This window comes from Chlamydotis macqueenii, chromosome 4, assembly GCF_036417535.1.
Source record: "Chlamydotis macqueenii isolate bChlMac1 chromosome 4, bChlMac1.mat, whole genome shotgun sequence".
Taxonomy (NCBI): Eukaryota; Metazoa; Chordata; class Aves; order Otidiformes; family Otididae; genus Chlamydotis; species Chlamydotis macqueenii.
In genome coordinates, this window is record NC_141559.1 from 79634479 (window position 1) to 79650760 (window position 16282).

General features: G+C 37.1%; 1 long non-coding RNA gene across 1 annotated transcript in view; it reads right to left on the minus strand.

The window, feature by feature from the left end:
- Positions 1 to 2255: 2255 nt before the first annotated feature.
- LOC147601041 (uncharacterized) overlaps positions 2256 to 16282 on the minus strand; it is a 91089-nt gene continuing 77062 nt past the window's right edge. The window contains exons 3-4 of the long non-coding RNA XR_015258358.1: positions 13851 to 13934; positions 2256 to 2449 (exon numbers count right to left, since the gene is read on the minus strand). This is a non-coding gene — a long non-coding RNA (uncharacterized LOC147601041). The remainder of the gene's footprint in view (positions 2450 to 13850; positions 13935 to 16282) is intronic.

Genomic DNA, 16282 nt, shown 5'->3' on the forward strand with positions numbered 1-16282 from the left:
AGATACAGACGTGCATTAAATGCTGGAATTCATACCTCCATGGAGAGAAAGTCTAACCCATGACACTGGATGGTAACCACTGCAGTCAACTCTGAAATACTCATTTAGGTTATCTTTCTAAAAAATCGAATAAAGAATGACTTTTAACACTTTCTTCTCCTAATATAGACAAGTAAAACAGGTTATCACACTTTACTTGTATTGTCTTTTCTTCATTGGCTCTAAACAGAATCTGGAGAAGTACCTGAGATATATTTCTGGATGTCTAAAACAGAAAGGAGGCTATCCATTGACTTATTTTTAAAAAAGATTAAGAACTTCCAGAGGAAAATTTTACCTGCTGCCATCTCCTACTTTTGCTTTGTCTAAGGACTTTTAGTAACATAAGCAATTGCCTTGACTTGTCTCAGAAAGACAAAAGTTTATATCACTTGGAAAAATAAATTACCTCCTCCCAACTTGACAACCCTGAACACATAGCAAAATGCTGCATCGCTGATCTCAACTGTTGCTGGTAGCAGTAGCTTTGCTTCTGTGTTTTGCTATTAGCTTGTAGCTGTGTAGCCAGGAAACCCATGAAGATTAATTGAGTCAGTCAAGTACAGTATTAACTATACCACTGTCTAATTGACTTGATCTCATTCTCAGTACTGCAAAAAATTAGATGTGTTCATTCTATCTGTTAAGGACGACATCTTTCCTTTCAGCAGATGCCAAGTACAATATTTTTTTCACTTCGTAGAAAATATAAGATTTGTTCATTATTGGACCAGTTTCCAATATTTACCATGGATCACCCTACCTTTTCTTATCATATTGAGAAACAGTTCCAAAACAGGCGATGTGTTTATATATCTGTGTATATACAGGCATTTTTATATTTACAATGTTGATAATGATTCATTTTCCTAAGTCACAAGTGCTCTTGGCAATGCTCTACTGAGATTCATCACAATATGTCATACACTAAACAAATGTTCTTTAAAACAACTAGAGAAAATATGAATCTTGAATCGTGGCAAGAATTTTGGAGAGAATATAGTTGTTTCGGCCAAAGACAAATCAGTACTAAATACACAATCTGTTCTCATCTGGTAATCCAGGCAAAATGAAACTACTGAAGAACTTTATTCTTCAGTTCCCAATGACATTTGGGCTATATTAATATTTGAAGATTTGGGCTATATTAATATTTTCTGTGTATTCTAATCCTATCACCTGAAGCCTTAAACTTGGAAAATACATTACCTGTAACATTGCGTTTTTTCAAGCACACAAACTAAGAAATTCAAATTTAGCTTGTGTTAGAGAAAAAGATTCATTTCAGAGCTGAAGAAATGGAAAAATAATCCCTGCTGACTTACTACCTTACATCATGCCGGAGCGTTTCTTCTAATTATGTTCATCTTCCATCTGCCAATCTGACAAAGAATCTTCCACGTGAAAAAACTGTTATGTGATTTAACATAGTTTTTTTGTTTGTTTTTTTTTTCCCGAAAAATCTAAGAAATACGGAGATTTGATAAGAATTATCATAGCACTCCTCACGTGCATTACACTGATGTGAATTGTCACTAGAATATATTGCACTTATTTCACTAGTATTTGTCCTTCTTCAAGGCACATGTGCAAATAAAGGAATACCAAAATATGATATTTCCTTGTTCTGTATACCATTGAAACTAAAGAAAATCCTAGCCTTATGTAAATGTTGTGGGTAAAAGAGAGCAAAAAGGGGCACAACACTGATGATGATGATAATAATAATAATAATAATAGTAATACCTTGTAATACAATTGGTAAAACACATACTCCTGGTTAGCTGGTAGGATTGTAGTTGAAGCTGTGGAAAGAAATGTGTGAAAACCTTAGGTACTTCTGGAAAAGCAAGTTTATTTCAAAAAGTAAAGTTTGCAGACTGTCAGAGCTATAAAGCAGCCTAAAACTCTTCCATAAAAAAAAAAGAAAAGCCCTCTGATATTTTCTTTTTTTGTGTGTGTGTGTCACATAAAAATGAGAGCAACTCCATTCTGATAAGATAAGAAGGATTTACCCTTTTTTAGCAATGAAAACGAGGATAAGATAGATGTAAGGACTCATCAAACATTTTTTAATCCATGCCAAACACTACTTTCAGAATTGTCTATCTTGAACAATTTGGTTTTACTGGAGTCTTTATAAATAATTTTCCATAAGAGAAGATGCTCAGAACTCTAGAAATGAAGTCAAACTGACTCAGAAAAAACTTCGGGGTGGGGGGTGGGGGGGAAGTTCAGTCTTGACTGTTGATGGATCTCCCTCTTTGTAATTGTTTCTGAAGATCTTACTCATCAGTCTTCTATGAGAACATTATGGGGAAAACAGAAGGCACTTCATCACCACAGTCTCCATTCTAGTGCAGATGATCCATTTCATGTGCCATAACAGAACCACAAAATGGATTACAGCCTAGGAAAATAAAAAGGAAAAGAAGATTAACTTCCAATTATTATGATTAGACTGAAAATGAAAAATAGAGTTAATTTTTTTAAAAGCACTAGCACTTCATTTGGTTTTGTGAATATTTACTAAAAAAAAACCTCAACCATAAATACTTGAGATATTTCATATTGTTGCATCTCTAGTATCTTGTCCTAAAATCCCATTTAGGTCAGAAACACCTGGTCAGTTAAGCCATTGTCTTGCAAGGAACCAAACACTCTGGAAATGACAATGGTACATGCTTAGAATAAGAATAATCTGGAGGTAATCAAATGAGACCAATAGGTTCAAAGCTTGTCCACAATTAAAAAAAAAAACCCATGGAATTAGGAGCAGAGTTGTCTGCATGTTGGAAGATCAGCCTTCAGAGCAGAGGGAAGGACTTTTTCTTCTCTAAAATATGTTGTTTCTGATCGCTGACTTGTCGTTAAGCACGCTGCCAGGTCCCTGTTTATATAAACAATATAGTGCTCTTGTGGCCTATGTAACAGGAGTAGCAGACAAGAGATCCCTGTATTGCACCGAATTTCCAAATCTCTTTTTTTTCTGGGCTGATCCCATGTTACCAATTGAAGGACTTTTATTATTACTTAATCTTATTATCAAAATTTCATGTTTTCCATGATATCTTTTTCTCACAGTTTACTGAGATGCCTATTTGCTGTGAAATTCCATCACTGATTAATGTTATGACAGCATTTCTGAAGGTGAAAAAATATCCCAAATTTAGTTTAGTTTAGTTTAGTTACTTTTGCAGGTACAATAACTAGATTAATAAAACTCTCTAACCTTGTTTTTCATGCCCAACTTCTATTGCTAATTGTTTATCAGATGCTCCTTTTTGTTGATAGCAACCAATAAACTTTCCTATGATTTTTTTTTTGCACCAATGTCAAGAAAAATGTCTCCACTAGAGCTGATGACTGTATGATGGCAGATGGCAGCAAAGAAATGGGAAAAATATTTTCTGCTCTTCAAAGTGATGTTCAATATGTGGCAGGTACTTCCCGAATATCCAAAAAGCAGAATCTCTATTTAGAATAACACCTAAGACACGCAAAAAGTAAAGAAGGAGACCAAACAGGAAATGTGTGAGGCCATTTCATATGAGGTTCTTGTAACCAGTGAGAGAAATTTATGCTTCTGAGATTTTTAAAGCAGACATAAGGGGAATTTTGGGGCTGCTGTCAAGACATGGAGAATGTGTTTGGCCTGTAAAAAGGCTAGAAAGAGCAGTGAAACTATTGAAGGACAAAGATAGCTAGGGAGAAACAATACTGTGTGAAAACCCTGAAAATTATTTATGGAATATAAAATTCCTATGTCAGCTGAAATTCAGACTTCATAGATGTGTACTTAGTTCCCACATCTCAGAATTTCCTATGTGAAATAGGGTGATTCACATAATCTATCCATATCCATCTGTAAAATGAAAAATAAGGGATAAAAGCCAAAGAAATTTAGGTCAGATGAAAGGAAAAATCATATCTTGCAAGACATATGTAGTAATCTTAGTAATCCTTCTAATCTACTCAGTGGCTTTAGCTGAAATGCTCTCCTCAGTGTTGCACAGCATACTTTAAAATAGTTGTGAACAGCTGGAAGGAGGCCAGAGAAGAGAAGCAAAAATTATTCTAGAAATACAGGAAATATCATCCACAAGAAAGATTGAAAAGAAGGTAGGTTTTGAATCTTGAGAAAAGAGGGAATACAAAATTCAGGAGAAACAAGATAACTGTACAAATGTCTAAAGGCATCTACAAAAAAAAAAAAAAGGAAAAAATAAAAAAAAAGAAATAATGTGTTCTCCACACTGTAATGGATAGAGGAAGCAATAATGATATAATATGAAAAGAAATAGATCTAGAAATTAAGGTAGAATTTCTACCGATATGGTTACTGAAGCAGAAGAAGAGATTGTGTGAGAATGCTGCAAAATCTTTGTTATAGGAGATTACCTAAGTTTGGCAGATACCGGCCAGGAATTATATGATTTGGAGACTGCCTCTGACTTCACTGCAACCAAAGTTCAATACTTATGTATTAAGAAATAACATTGCAGTGATGATTCAAGCATTCATGATCCAAGTGTCACATGCCAAGAGGAAGTTTGCAACTATATCAGTCAGGAAATGTCAGTCTACTAGTGTTTCAATAGACTACAAGATCACTTCATTGCATTTCAATTTAATTTAAAAATGGCAATTAATTTAATTTTGTTACAGAACTACTTCCTTCTCTAATATGGTTTGAATGCATAGCTATTATTGAAGAAGATGCCTCATTAAAATCTGTTTTGTTTCAGAGTGAAAGTAATAAAATTTCAAGATTTCTTTAAATCAGTTAAGTTGGAAATTAATGTCAGATAGAGCTTCCTCTTGCTATTAAGGGAATTGGACTACTAAGAATTTCTTCACTATTTAAATTTAATCTGGAGGTATCTTCAAATACACCTTTAGTGTTTTCAATAAAGAAAAGAAAGCAAGCTGTGAATTTCAAAGGTGAATGCTGCAACTAGTAGGTCATTATGGTCAAGACGATTTTTATTTCCTTTAAGGGATTATTCTACATGACACACAGTTTTTAATTACGAAGCATGAACTGCTTAATAGAAAAACAAATTTTGATAAATTGAATTGCTAACGTACTTTTAAACCTCAGTTTGTGAAAGGCATAAGGAGTCAGCTATATCCTATTTGTACATGTAGAAATAAGAATATCTATGAAAAGAAATGCAAAGTCAACAAGACCTTGAGAATGTACTGACGGAATAATCTTTCAGAAATAGCTCCTCTTCACTGCGAGGCAGCTCTCCGCTCAGGCTACCTCTGACTTATTTTCTCCAATTTAATGCTGAGAAGTGTTTCTTTTTGTGTAGTCAGCCGCTCTCAATGGAGACAGTGAGTACTCCCTGGGCTGAGGGTGACATGCCAGTTCTGTTCAAGGAGGCACACCCTTCCTTCCTGAGGGACCCATCATTTGCCATTGCCTTTAGGCATGCCGAATATTAGCAGTCAAACCTTAGGGTCAGATTTCCTTTATTTCAAAAGTTGCATTACCAAGAAGTTGTGTTACCAATGTTTTCAGTTTCTGTATTCCTTCAATTCCATTTAACCTGATTTCAGACTGCACATTAGTTGCAACAGTCAGCGTATCCAAGATACAGATAGATGTAGGTAAAGACCCAGAACACTTCCTGTTTCCCTGTCCTCCTCTCCAGCATGGGGACAAAAGAGACCTTGTGATGCCTCATCTCTCAAATCATGCAGCCTTGAGGGAAATCTTGCAGAGAAAAATAATCTTAAAGATTCCACAATAGCAAAACAAGCCAAAGCACAGCTAAAGCTAAGACCTTTTATCAATCTCAGAATTTTCTGCAGTTTTGACTCGAGTTTGTAGCTGTGTCTAGCTGTTTGGCAAGGAATAAGACATGTTGGTTCTGATGCCAGGAAGCGTGGCTGAGTTGATGCCTGCTTGGCTAAACCCTCTTGCCCTCTCCAAAACCAAGAAAACAATGAGGGTTACAATGAGGGTTGTAGAACACAGGAACAGGTTGCCCAGAAAGGTGGTGGAGGCCCCATCCCTGGAAACGTTCAAGGCCAGGCTGGATGAGGCTCTGAGCAACCTGACCCAGTCAGAGATGTCCCTGCTCCTTGCAGGGGGGTTGGACTAGATGACCTTTGAAGGTCCCTTCCAACCCTAACCATTCTATGATTCTATGATTCTATGAAAACCCAGTCCCTTCCAGGTAGTGTGTCCATACTGCACACAGGAATTGCATTCTATTCCAAGCATTTCCAAAAATACGTTTGTTGTCATGGGACAACATCTCTTCTGTGAGTGTGCCGATAAACAGACCAAATAATCGTCTATCAGTGCACAAACCCATACCCAGCTGGTTACATGTTTATTATCCCCAAATATCCGTATTGAAAAACATAGTTTGTCCTCTGGGCTAGTATGACAAAATTTTATATTACCTTTGTGTTCCTGCTTGTACTTCCGAAGATGATGTCTATTTGAATATTAGATTTCTACAAAATGCCTGACTGTGCAAGACCTGAATATAATCCGTAAAACACTATGCATTTCAAAAGGAACTTGTCTGACCACAGAACCTCAGCACTTTACAAGCCATGTCTACTGACAGTGACCTTACAGATGGGATTCATCTATTTTCTTCTGTGCTTTTTATGTTTAACAGGTTTGGAGCAGGAATAGTTTACTCTTTCTTATGCAATTCCAGCTTGTTTACACTCAGCTGAAGTATTTGAATTGAGATACCTTTGAAAGAAAAAATGCTGTTGTCTGAAATAGCTCCATGGCTTTTTGAGTAAAACACTACTATGTGTCTAAAACACATAGACAAATCACAGCTGGGATTACTTAACCAGCCAGAAATATTTTCTCTCATGCATGTAGAGTGTGACTGAAAGATAATCTGAGCACTTAGACTCTAACGTACCTATCCAGAGACAAACAAGATAAAACCGCTAATAAGCCTCTGTGTAGAAATTGCTGTTGTTGCAAAACAGAGATTTCAAATGTAAATTTTACTTTGCCTCTCAGCAATGTATCTGACCTGAGCAAAATGAAGTCCCATCCATTAACTTACATGACATTGCATAGGAAAGTATGGAACAATTTATTATTTTTCAACTTGTACATCTGAGCATTACTTGTTATTCACAGCAATAAAAAAATCATCCAATTAATATACAGACACACTATACCTAACATTGGAAATACATTAATTCAACATGATAATATACTGCTTGTCACAATGTCTAATGCGGAATGTCTCCTACAAATTCCTATGTGAATCCCTATGTTCTTTGAAGTATATCTTTGTAGTACATTAGCTGTTTAGACCAGACTAATAGTAGCCATGAATTGCTGCTATTCAGTCAGTTGTCATGCCTCATCTGAGCTATGGCAGCCTACTCTGAATGTTCTTTCATGTCCTAAAACCAAAAATAATATGTATTGTCTTACATATGTCACGATCTAAGAATACATGGTCACTCAATCATTTACCACAGCTCAGCTGATGAATGGTAACTCATTAAATAGATGTAATTTGATCATCACTCTAAGCCTACTTTCTACCTCATTTTTATGTTTGTGAGACAGGAGCATTCTGTGCCTTGGGATTAATAGGACGATGGTTCACCAACACAGTCCCTCTCAGATACATAACAGGATCTCTGTAACAGGATCTGTGTTTACAAGGATGAACCTCCCAGAAATCTCGGTGGGATTTTCACTTCCTAAAATTAAAAGCAATTTTACCCTAAACCATTACCTCTTGACCTAAGATGTGGGACTGTGAGAAGGAACTTAGGTGTAGGGAAGAAGGAGACAGGAAGACAAGACGCTTCAAAAAGCTCCAAGTCAGTAGGTGACCTTATTATACGATATCCAAAGAAGATGAAAGAATTTGCTAACCTTAAAATGAACATTAAAAAGTAAAGATTAATAATCCAATCTACACAAAAGAGAAAGAAATACCTATAATGTATTTAATTTGTAACTATGAATGATACCAAATAAGACTCTTATTTCTCTTGACAAGGGCATGAGTCTGTATTGTTATCACTTATTATTAGCCTCTTTATTTGGTTAGTACTAGGCAATTTGCATTAAAAGCCTATATTTCCCTCTTTTACTTTGTTTATTTTTCAAATGAATTTATGTTCACAGTGGGAGGCAGCATGAGAAGCCTTGGATTTAGCCACAGAAAATAGCAAGCTGTCAGCAAATTTCCTTTTCGGTCCCCTGCTGATTTGCCAGAAGAAAAAGAGATCCTTTAGCCACCGTGCACATTCAGTTCTTATCATCTGTGGTCCCAACGGGAGGGTCAGTAAAATGTCATCAGGACTGCCTGTTAGTGTTAAGCATGCTGCTGACTTTTTTGGGGAGGGTTGTGGATCTTTGGATTTAATTCTTAATTCAAAAGTTTCACTGCTGCCATGCTGTTCACAAGCTATCTCACAGATTTGTATCTGGTTGACTTGCTGTCTTCTCCTGATCCCTTAATATTTCTGTCTCAGGAAATTGCCAAGGCAGGGATGACTTCACCTATATGTCTGCAAAGTGCTGAGCTTATTGTAGGATCTCTTTATGCAAAGAAAAAAACTCTAAATCTTTTTTATTGTTCATAGTTATAAATTGCCTTTAGCAAAGTAGAATTATCAAGAAGAGTTAGCCCCAGTTTAACTACTTTGTTTGTACTGTCACAATGCTGGACCTGTGTTACACTTAGTCCCAGCAAATGTGTCTAGCAGACTTTGTTTGTTCACAGTCTCAACAGAAGATGTGCCTATCAAGGGGCTTTGACAGCAGTGATCACAACTGCTTCACTTCTTTACCCCTGTACAGAAGTCATTCTCTGAGTCTCACTATTTTTTAGTAAGCATTAGCTTACTCAAGACGGAGATCCGGTATAATGGAATATACACCTGCAGAGCCCGAAACACTGAATACTTGCTATATAATACTGATCTACTCAGTGGAGTCATAACTATTCCACAATGAAAAACAATGTCCAACTTTCCTTTGGTGTACTCCAACAAATGATTTAAGAGTCCTTGCAAATGGAATAGCTCAGATTGGGCAGATAGGTTATGGGCATGTTGTGACAGCATATTAAATGTACCTGGGATTTTTCTCTCACAGTAAGGCATGCTAGTTAATCCTCTTACCCCTCCCAAACCTCACAACTCCACACAAGATACTTATGGGCCAAAACAGTATCACAGACAATTTAAGCATATGCCCAGTGAGGTTCCTATGTCAGGAATATTTCCAAGTATTGTTTAATTTATTAGTATAGGTGTTAACAAAGTGTATACCAGTTGTAGGGGACTCCAGAGTTTTGGTAATAAAGTAATTCAATAAAATTACGTAATTTAATAAAATTAGATGTCCAAATACTCTTAGGAAGATTTGAGATCCACGTTTTTTCAGCTTCTAATGGAAGCCTCTGACCACTGAGTTATTCAGCAAGTAAATACTGCCTGTAGTTGCCTTAAAATAGATGACCTGCTTGAACTAAGTGTAGTGGATCCCAGTTACAGGGTGACACCTTCCTCCAGCATAAAAAAAGTCCAATTTAAGACATACACTCCAGCACTGCTTCAGTCACTTGATTTTAGGCACTTTCCTAAAGACTTGGTTTCTGTAGATTTTTCCCAGTCATAGGGGTCACACAGCCAGTATGGGACGTAAATCTCCACCTAGAAGTATGATGTCCTATTAATTACTGGAAGTGAGCCCAGGATGATTGATTTCCTCAGGTAGCATTCCAGTTTAAAGTTAAAACTTAGATGTAATCATATTTAGTAGGGCATGCTGTGACAGGATTAGGGCTAATGGTTTTAAACTAGAAGGGGGTAGATTTAAACTGGATATAAGGAAGAAATTTTTTGCAATAAGGGTGGTGGAACACTGGCCCAGATTGCCCAGGGAGGTGGTGGATGCCCCATCCCTGGAAACATTCCAGGCCAGGTTGGACGGGGCTCTGAGCAACCTGATCTGGTTGGAGATGTCTGTGTTCCTGGCAGGGGGGTTGGACTGGATGACCTTTAAAGGTCCCTTCCAACCCAAACCATTCTGTGATTCTATGATTCCTTCTTTTATGAATCAGTGTCACAGGGAAAAAACCAATCACCTATACGAACTCAATCAAATCAGGATCAAAGTGGTTTATTGATGGATTAACAACACATCGTTAAGAGTCAATCAGTAAATGATGCATCTGGCATTGATATCAGCAATACAGCAGATAGGCCACGATCTTAATCACTCTTCAGAATGATAATGATTATCAATATATCTCCGAACAGTGAGAAAGCCCCCTTGGGGTCACATCTGCATGCTGAATTGGGGTCCCTTGATGCTGCACCTCGCAAGCTGGGGCAAGCTGCTCCATCTTTAATTCCTCTCTTCAAGATGCCTCCTCCTTATTTTTAAAAAATGTCTTCATAATTCCCTGTTTAATTTCTGTTTAATCTGACAGATGGTTGTCTTCCCTTAGAGTTAGCCATTTGGGGACAAAAACCTCAGACAATTTTGCATGTTCTGTTCATACACGTTCCTGCCTCTCCAGCTTTTGCTTTTTAGGCCACATCACCAGGTAGAGGAGCAGGTGAATTCCCCCAGTGCTCTCATGTCATCCATTTACTGATGTGCTTCATTTGGTTCATGCTTCAGAAAAACGTGTCCCAGGCAGTAATGTTTGCAAATAGCTTTGTTCACATTGCCAGAAGAGCTCCAACAGCAAAATGGATGCTGTATGTACAAGATGCTCATTTTGGATCTTGGTCATATATTGTTTACGCACTTGGACCATGGCAGAATGAGAAGAAATTATTCCTGCCAATTTTTAGTGAAATAATAGAATAAAGACAGTCAAGATCTTTGACTGTGTTACTGATGTTGCATATATTTTTCACTCTATCAAAATGGATCACTTTTTCTTCAGTTTCTTCTGAGTAAAAAGTAAAAATTGCTATATAAAAATATTTCATTTTAGATATACACTTTATTCTTTGTGTAATTTCCAGGCAATGCTTGCAATGGATAATTAGGAAGTCTATTCTTAAACTATTTAAATACAAGAAATTTATACTTCCAGTTCTTATTTTAAATTAAATATGGCTATACATGCATGTGGTTGTGCATGAATGTGTGTGTGCACATATAAATAAGAGAATCCCACTCAGAGGATGCTATTCACTCCCTATCCCCCCCCAAAAAAAACCCCAAACCACAGCTACTGAGCCTTTCTTCAAAGATATGAACAAGTGTGAATTCGAGGTACAACATACAGTAGATGATATTGCTGGAGGAAAAGAAATAAATAATAAGCAGGTACAACCAGAATGTCAGAAATTACTATTGGGCAACAGAGCAGTCTGCTTTGAAGTGCCTGAAGTCCCTGTCAGTTTAGAAGAAAACAAATGAAGCTACTAATTTATCTGGTTCTCTAGTGCAAACCGTAAGCTACTTCACCCTGCTTTAGTTCCTCAGGCAAAAAAAGAATATATCAAGACTGAAGAAAAAGATGTGCTGAGACTCACAACCAGAAGGTTTTCAAGCCGGAAGGCAGAAAAGGATCCCTTTCTGGTTGAAGAAGCAGAATAAACTGCACATGCCTCAGCCTTGAGAGCTTTGGGTTTGTTTGTTTCTGAATTCAAGAGGCTCTAAACACGCCAAAAAAAACCACCAAGCTTTATTTGGTCTGATTTTGTTTGTTGCTGTTTGAAAATAAAAATGAAACCATTTTCATTAATCTAAATGGTCAGCCTTTGTGATTTGTTTACTAGAACGTGGAATAATGATTCACTTTTTGGGACTAAGATTTATTTCCAAGTGTCTAATAAATAAGATTTTTCTACCTCTAATATACAAAACCCTAAAGGGAGGGAATTTTTTCCTTATTATTATTACTTGGCATGCTCCAAATTAGAAACCATCTAAGTCCTTAGCCTGCAAAGTCCAGAAGCAGGCTGAAATTGAGACTGTTGAAACCCCATTGATGCTGTGGGGTAGAAATCAGTCCCTGTGCTCTGCACAAGATACAGATGGGTTTACATCCTGTTGCACAGAGTATTTCTCACCACTATGCTCCTCTTCTGCCAGTGGATGTGACTGGCAATAATTCAGACAAAACAGGTATAATTTCAAATTTGGAACCAGTATGCAAATTAAATATTAATTGTGTTATGTTCAAGTAGCCTCTCATTTCTCCTAAAACAACTAGCTAGTTAATAACAACCATTAAGTAAGGCAGTCTGGCACCTTGGAGATTCTCAATTTTGGACAGATTTTTCCTGGGAGATGTAAGGAGGAAGGATGAGACATCTCTCACGCCCCTTCTTTTCTTGTACACACAAGATGCTTTTGAGAGGCAATGGAAAAGTTTCATGTTTACTACAAATACTGGAGTGTTAGAGCTTAACTATTAGATTTAAATACTATTGTTCAATCATCTGTCATTGATTGTCTCCCAAAGATATAGGCAAGTGAACTTAGAATTCAGGTGAACATACAGGACAATTCAGGCCACTGAATAATCATCGGAGAGGCCAGTCAAATATTGTATTTTTTTTTCCCAAATCTACTAGTGTACACAGATTGTTTTCCATTCCTGTCAACAGCAACTGTTTCCAGAACCAACACATCTTTTCCAGCATGGACCCAGTAATAGTATGCATTTCTGCTATAGGCAGGGATGGTTGGCAAATGGTAGACACGTGCAGTGGTCCTGTGAGGATGAATTTGCCAGTCCTTCAGTCGTGTTGAATGGAAACCCAACTGGGATAGCAAATGTCCTAGAGCAAAGGGCATCACAGCCAACATCCTCCTACAGAACTGCTGAGTCTTCATTTCTCTGAGTTGCCACAATGCTGAATTTTCATCTAGTTAAAAGTAATTTATTGGCTGGGGTTTAAATTGCCTATCATTACCAGTTCACTAGGGGATGGTGAGAAGGCTGCAGTCAGATGTCAAACTACAGAGCTAATTTAGGCGAAAGCTGGAGGCTGGTGATACATATCTCAAAATCTGCTGCTGGTGGGCGGCTGGAGGATTATTTTTTCAGGCAAGACATCAGTAAAAGGTTTGAGATTATTTGCCTGATGGTAGCAGTAATTATACCGATAGGACTGGACTGACTCACAATCATGGCAATAAGCCGGACCCTCTTCACACTGCAGGGAATCTAAAGGTCACCCAATTTTTAATTAATTGCTGACACTTGGGCTGACACTTTTTGTGGCTTCCCTGAAATGTTAGGAGGGCTTACTACCCTCTTACTACCTGCTACTACTGCTTTTACTACCTTTCTTTTTCACTGTGTGTTTGGTTTTAAATGAAGATCCACCCTTCCTCTGTATTGTACTTGTTTTTCTCTTTCAATAGGAGCAAAAAGGCTACATTTGAACATCCTTATCTATATACAGGTGTACTTTATCTTTCGTTCTCTAAAGTCCTGAATAGTAATATTGATTTAAGCGTCTCTTTCTGATACATCTTGATAAGCTGAGGTGCTTGCCTATTTTTTGACAAGGTGATGCCAGAAGCAAACACTGACTCTAAACACAACACTGGGGGACATCATTCTTCTGTTTTTTGTGGGTTTCAGATTATTCAGAAAAACAGAGTAATCAGTGTTTTGCATTTCTTACAGATGAGAAGCTGAAGAAATGTTACTTTACTAAGAGGTGGAGTAGGGGGTAATTTCCCATGCAGCTTGACCCATTTCAAAGTAATATCTTCCATCTAAATCATGCTATGTGGTATGACATCTATCTTTGTCCAGAGTATAGAATAAGTGATGATAAATTGCTTCTTAAATACTTACCTTTTGCATTACTGAAGGTAGATGTGAAAGCCATGAACAATAAGACAAGTAAGCAAGTATATTTGAAACCTGGCTTCATAGATCCTATGAGAGCAACAGAAAACATCATTGAGAAACTATAATCAGACAGTAAAAAACATTGTTGAGCAACTCTAATCAGCTACAGACTACTGGCTAATACAGTTGAAATAAAGAGTAAACTGAATTTCCGTGGAAAAAGACTTTCTTAAACAGTGATTATTTTATATTTGTTTCTTTTCATATAATCAAGTCTTAATTAGTTGGGTTTTTTTTAAGGGGAAAAAAAAAAGAGAAATGTTACTTCCTTAATTCTATTTTATTCAAAGCCTTTGAAGTATATACTTATATTCTAATGAGTCGAATAGCCTAACGAACAGCTTCAAAGGACATAAGAAACAGTCTGATCATTACATAAAATAATGTTTCTTGGACTCTGCACAGATAGGAGTGAACAATGTGAATTGAAATGTATTTTATTATTACTACAAGCTGAGCACTGGACCTTGTCTCCTGTGAACCTTTCATGATTGTGTGAAACTCTAGTGACTGACCATATCCATCAGTTACACTAACCTCAGACTCACAGAGTTTAATTTTGACCCATCAAGGGAGACACAAGACTAATAGGCACAGCTTGTTTCGTGAGCATTTTCAGGGATACCATCTACACTTTTCCAATTCTTTTGTTTTCCCCATGCTGGTGGGACAGCAGTGGCTCTAGACCAAGCATTCTCCAAACACTGCCACTCTGCTAATTCATATACAAATTCTCCCCAGCCAAAATTATCAAGTGTGTCAAAGTCAATGTTAATATAGTACCCCAAGCTTTGTTTTGGAGAGTGGAAAAATGTAGCATTCATAAAACTAGTGTCCTTCCCTGCATTTGTCAAACCATTAAGAGGAGTGGCTACAAGGCCAGGTTGGATGGGGCTCTGAGCAACCTGATCTAGTCAAAGATGTCCCTGCTCCTTGCAGGGGGGTTGGACTAGATGACCTTTGAAGGTCCCTTCCAACCCTAACCATTCTATGATTCTATGATTCTATGATTCTATTCAATTGAATGAAACCTCTCATCACTCCATCCCGATAATTCCTCTTCATCAAACCTAGCTGAGAAAACTAACATCCAGTTCAATTGAAATAGAAACTGTTGCTTCCCCCTTACACAGTAATGTCTTAAGGCACTAAGAGGATTTAAAAGGATATGAAGTTCACTGGAACTGCTCTAGCTGAATTTCAAACTCTTTAAAGCTTGAATTCCATTGTAACGTGATTGTTGGTTTTAGTACTTTAGGGAAATATTAAGAGAGGAGTTCTTCCCAAATTTTAATCTAATCATAATAGAAATAACATCCAAGAATCAATATTGTTCTTATTAGATTAGTCTTCATATGCTACTGTTTTTCTTTCCTGGGATTTGAATGTGCAGATGGTTTCAGATCTTCCTATTCCTGAAACTTATGAAATGCTTTCAATGACATGTCTAATAATGGAGAGGAGAGATCAAATTTTTGCAGGTTTTGGTTCTAGATCAAAATATTCCAATATGCTACTTCTCTGTGTAGAGTATGTTGTACTATTTAGGTCAGTTAAGTAGACATATTAAAGAATACTACAACTATGGTTACCCTACCAGAATAAACATAAAGGCTGAGGCCACTGATGTCACGAGTATACATTTGTCACTGTGCAGTCACCTGTTAAAATAGCTGTTGCATGTTTTTGGACTCAGTGAGTGCTCCTACCTATTCCATAAGGAGCTCTGCCTTATCCAGATCAGCCCCAAATAAAATGATTTAATTTTTACTGACTTCTTAGAGGGTGAAGTTCACCTGTTGATCTCCAAGGAGATGGTTTGCAATTTAAGTTAACTTTCTGTTTGCTCTATGACTTAAGAACAGCCTGTTTCTGGTGTTTTGGGTCTTCAGTGTTGCATTGTAAGAAGGAAGTCAGATATAAGTAGAAATGTACAGCCAGAAAGGTCAGATTTCAGGTGCTACAGTGATAAGCTATTCCTATAAAGAAAGGCGGATAGGTAGACAATTGCCTGAATATCTTTAAATATCTCAGATGTATTCTGAATAGGGAAGTATTTCTTCAGGAAACAATCTCAGCATGGCTTTACTGTCATAACAAGCAAACCATACAATTTACATAATATGACAAGACAGAAAAACAAAGTGATTGGATACAACCTTTTAAATTCAAGAGAATAAGATTTGTTTCTGCATGTGGTCCACTTGTAATATCATAGCAATGCCACTTAGCTCTTAAAGAGCTGTTTTCATCAGAACGTCTCAAGGCACATTATAAAAAGGTGTGATATCCCTTTCTGTAAAAATGAAGTAAGATAAGACTTGTACAAGGGTACTCAGCAGTCTCTTCGATCAGGCAGTAATACAATCCACTTC